This window comes from Populus nigra, chromosome 2 (genome assembly GCF_951802175.1).
Source record: "Populus nigra chromosome 2, ddPopNigr1.1, whole genome shotgun sequence".
Taxonomy (NCBI): Eukaryota; Viridiplantae; Streptophyta; class Magnoliopsida; order Malpighiales; family Salicaceae; genus Populus; species Populus nigra.
The window spans coordinates 13,162,577-13,167,576 of NC_084853.1; positions in this window are offsets into that span (position 1 = coordinate 13,162,577).

Here is a 5,000-nt window from a genome sequence, read left to right on the forward strand (position 1 = left end):
CGACGAGAAAGACCGCAGGTTGAGACACTGGGGCAGTGGCAGCCCGCGGGACAGTGTTGGCAGATTCGGCAGCGCAGATTTGTGCGGCTGCAGGTTCGTCGGGGAAAATCGGCAGCGCAGATTTTTCGACGAACATGGGCTGGACGATGGACTGTCCAGGCCAGGCAGGAAAATTTGTCGAGGGGACACGCTGACGAAACAGCGCTGGTTCAGGCACGGGGGGCAGTGTTGGAATCGGCAGCGCCGACGAAATCGGCAAAGTCGGCAGAATCGGCAGCGCAGATTTTTCGACGAACATGGGCTGGACGCTGGACTGGCCGGGCCATGCAGGAAAATTCATCGAGGGGACACGCTGACGAAACAGCGCTGGTTCAGGCACGGCGGGCAGTGTTGGAATCGACAGCGCCGACGAAATCGGCAAAGTCGGCAGAATCGGCAGCGGGTGCTGGCGATGGGTCTGGACGGGCTGGATAGTCCAAGGCTCGACGAGAAAGACTGCTGGTTTAGACACTGGGGCAGTGGCAGCCCGCGGGACAGTGTCGGCAGATTCGGCAGCGCAGATTTGTGCGGCTGCAGGTTCGTCGGGGAAAATCGGCAGCGCAGATTTTGCGACGAACATGGGCTGGACGATGGACTGTCCAGGCCAGGCAGGAAAATTTGTCGAGGGGACACGCTGACGAAACAGCGCTGGTTCAGGCACGGCGGGCAGTGGTGGAATCGGCAGCGCCGACGAAATCGGCAAAGTCGGCAGAATCGGCAGCGCAGATTTTTCGACGAACACGGGCTGGACGGTGGACTGTCCAGGCCAGGCAGGAAAATTCGTCGAGGGGACACGCTGAGGAAACAGCGCTGGTTCAGACACGGTGGGCGCAGTGTTGGAATCGGCAGCGCCGAGAAAATCGGCAAAGTCGGCAGAATCGGCAGCAGGTGCTGGCGATGAGTCAGGACGGACTGGATAGTCCAAGGCTCGATGAGAAAGACCGCTGGTTTAGACACTGGGGCAGTGGCAGCCCGCGGGGCAGTGTCGGCAGACTCGGCAGCAGTGTCTGCCGATTCGGCAGCGTTGGCTTGTTGGCGCGGGGGGCCGATGCGAGTGGGGACTTGGGCAGCGGGCAGTGAAAGCAAGAGTTTCCCCGATGCTGCCGGGAAAAACGCTCCCCGGGATGGCCGGGTGAGATGACCCGGCGGCCCGCGACGGGTCATTCAATTCCATGCCCCGTCAACATAACTCCCGATGTACTGTTTGCTTTTTCGGAAGAAGAGATCCATCCCCCCATCCTCGGCCAGCCAAAAACGCTCCAATTAATGGCCGGGTGAGATGACCCGGCGGCCCGCGACGCGTCATTCAAATCACTGCCCTATCGGCTACAACTGCTGATGGGTGGGATTAGAGGCCTGCCATGGTGGTGAGGGGCGGCGAGGACCGTGAAAACTAGAGTTTTTCAGAGGCTGCCGGGAAAAAGGCCCCTCGGGTGGCGGGGTGCGAGGACCAGGCGCGTCATTCAATTCTCTTCCCTATCAACTTGGCTCCCGTTGGCGGGATTGGAGGCCTACTGTTTGTTACAGGGCTAAAATCGTCAGGGGAAGAGCTGACGAAACAATGCTGGTTTGGATGCAGGGGGTAGTGTTGGAATCGGCAGCGCGGACAAAATCGGCAAAGTCGACAAAAAAGACTGTTGGTCTGGACATCGGGGCAGCGGCAGCCATGCCGACAGGGGGGGAAATCGGCAGCGCAGATTTGTGCAGCTGCAGGTTCGTCGGGGAAATCGGCAGCGCAGATTTTTCGATGAACATGGGCTGGAAGATGGACTGTCCAGGCCAGGCAGGGAAATTCGTCAAGGGGACACGCTGACGAAAGTAGGCTCGTCGGTGAAAATCGGCAGCGCAGATTTTTCGACGAACAGGGGCTGGATGCTGGACCGGCCGGGCCAGGCAGGAAAATTCGTCAGGGGGGCACGCTGACGAAAAGAGGGGCTGCCGCGTGGAAAATCGGCAGCGCAGATTTTTCGACGAACATTCGTCAGGGGGGCACGCTGACGAAAAGAGGGGCTGCCGCGTGGAAAATCGGCAGCGCAGATTTTTCGACGAACAGGGGCTGGATGCTGGACCGGCCGGGCCAGGCAGGAAAATTCGTCAGGGGGGCACGCTGACGAAAAGAGGGGCTGCCGCGTGGAAAATCGGCAGCGCAGATTTTTCGACGAACATTCGTCAGGGGGGCACGCTGAGGAAAACAGGGGCTGCCGCGTGGAAAATCGGCAGCGCAGATTTTTCGACGAACATTCGTCAGGGGGGCACGCTGAGGAAAACAGGGGCTGCCGCGTGGAAAATCGGCAGCGCAGATTTTTCGACGAACAGGGGCTGGATGCTGGACCGGCCGGGCCAGGCAGGAAAATTCGTCAGGGGGGCACGCTGACGAAAAGAGGGGCTGCCGCGTGGAAAATCGGCAGCGCAGATTTTTCGACGAACAGGGGCTGGATGCTGGACCGGCCGGGCCAGGCAGGAAAATTCGTCAGGGGGGCACGCTGACGAAAAGAGGGGCTGCCGCGTGGAAAATCGGCAGCGCAGATTTTTCGACGAACAGGGGCTGGACTGGCCGGGCCAGGCAGGAAAATTCGTCAGGGGGGCACGCTGACGAAAACAGGGGCTGCCGCGTGGAAAATCGGCAGCGCAGATTTTTCGACGAACAGGGGCTGGACTGGCCGGGCCAGGCAGGAAAATTCGTCAGGGGGGCACGCTGACGAAAGTAGGCTCGTCGTGGAAAATCAGCAGCGCAGATTTTTCGACGAACAGGGGCTGGACGCTGGACTGGGCCAGGCAGGAAAATTCGTCAGGGGGGCACGCTGACGAAAACAGGGGCTGCCGCGTGGAATGGCAGCCTACACGCAGATGCGAATTCGGCAGCGCACGATGGCTTGAGCAGGTCATGGGTTCGACTTGGCGCGATCTGAAACCTGGACGAGGGACTGTCGACGCTGGACGAGCCAGCGCGGTGGCCTGTCGTGCCCCGTTCAGGGGGGGCCTGCCGCGGAGACAGCCCTCGCGGGCTCGACAGCGCAGGCCAGCGTCCCCGACGTCGCTGGCCGCGGCAGGCGAGCTGCCGGGGTTCCCGCATTCCTACAAGAAAACGTCGTGCTTTCCACATGAAACCAATCCAGTAAAATCAGCCATATTTTTATGAGGCTGCCCACTGAATTTGGGGTCATTCCGGGCCGGTTCCTAGTTTTGCGGATTTACTCGATTTCTAATGGTAGGAAAATTAAAACAAATACTTCCCGACCTCGAAAAATTCTGGGAAAATTAATGAAGGTGGATTGGATTTTTGCCAACCTCTCTGCAAAATTTCAGCTCAAAATACCAAGAAATGAATTTTTTAGAGGGGGGGTGACAGCTGGGACCTAGTAGTGTCTCCCCCTGCCAGAGCTGCAATGACACTTATTGCTCTTTAGGGAGCCACCAGGCCGGCGCCCCTCAAAGACCACACGCGCGCGCGCGCCCGCCCGCGCTGGGCGCTGGGGCGCTGGGGCCTGAGGGCCTGGGGCCCTTGGGGGCCCTTGGGCGCTTGGGCGCGCGCGCGCGGCCCCCGCAGCCATGCCGCGCCGCGCGACGCGCGGACAGCCCCTGCTGGCTTGCTCTCTCGCCCGCGGGGGGGCTGCCTTCGGGCCCTGGCCCCCCGCGTTCTGGCCTGCCCCCTGCGGGGGAGAGGCTAGGCGCTGCAGGGGCCAGCCCGACGTCGCTGGCCGCGGCAGGCGACAGCCCCTGCTGGCTTGCTCTCTCGCCCGCGGGGGGGCTGCCTTCGGGCCCTGGCCCCCCGCGTTCTGGCCTGCCCCCCGCGTGGGAGAGGCTAGGCGCTGCAGGGGCCAGCCCGACGTCGCTGGCCGCGGCAGGCGACAGCCCCTGCTGGCTTGCTCTCTCGCCCGCGGGGGGGCTGCCTTCGGGCCCTGGCCCCCCGCGTTCTGGCCTGCCCCCCGCGTGGGAGAGGCTAGGCGCTGCAGGGGCCAGCCCGACGTCGCTGGCCGCGGCAGGCGAGCCGCCGGGGTTCCCGCATTCCTACAACAAAACGTCGTGCTTTCCACATGAAATCAATCCAGTAAAATCAGCCATATTTTTATGAGGCTGCCCACTGAATTTGGGGTCATTCCGGGCCGGTTCCTATTTTTTCCGATTTCCTCGATTTTTAATGGTAGGAAAATAAAAAAAAATACTTCCCGACCTCGAAAAATTCTGGAAAAATTAATAAAGTTGGATTGGATTTTTGCCAACCTCTGTGCAAAATTTCAGCTCAAAATACCAAGAAATGAATTTTTTAGAGGGGGGGTGACAGCTGGGACCTAGTAGTGTCTCCCCCTGCCAGAGCTTCAATGACACTTATTGCTCTTTAGGGGGGTGCCCCCTGACTGGCCATGGGGCGCGCTGGCCTGGCGCCCATAGGCCTGCCGCGGGGGATATGTGGGCTGTTGCTAAACTCGGACTAAGGTGGGGGGCCTCATGGCCCGAAGTATTGCCGGCATCGATGACCCGTTTTCCGGCCGGCGACGACCCGATTCCGGCCACCGTCTTCGGGACCCGCTCCAAGCCGTCGGGCGCGTTGGGGCTGCTTATCCGCGGCGTGGGCGTGGCATTCATTTGCCGTGCTTGTGCCAAGGTGCTGGCAGCTGCTGCGCGGCTGTCTGCTTGCCGCGACGTCACGGCGGCGGTGGCCGCTGCCCCTGCTCGCAAGTCGGAGGCCTGGCCGACGTGGCTGGTGCGGACCGCCGAGCTTGGGGATTGCGAGGAGAGCTCTACGCTGGCGTGGGCGTGGCATTAAATTGCCGTGCGCGCGCCCATGCGTTGGCTCTCCTCGCAATCCCCGACCTCGTGGCGTGACGTGCCCGCTGCCGAGGCCTGGCCTCCGTCTTGCGAGCCGGGGCTGACAGCCCCCCGCATGATTGTCCCTGTCGTTCCCCCCCGCGGCCTGTCCCTTGTCCCTTCGAGATCCTTCGCCTCCGGCTGCGGTGGCAGCT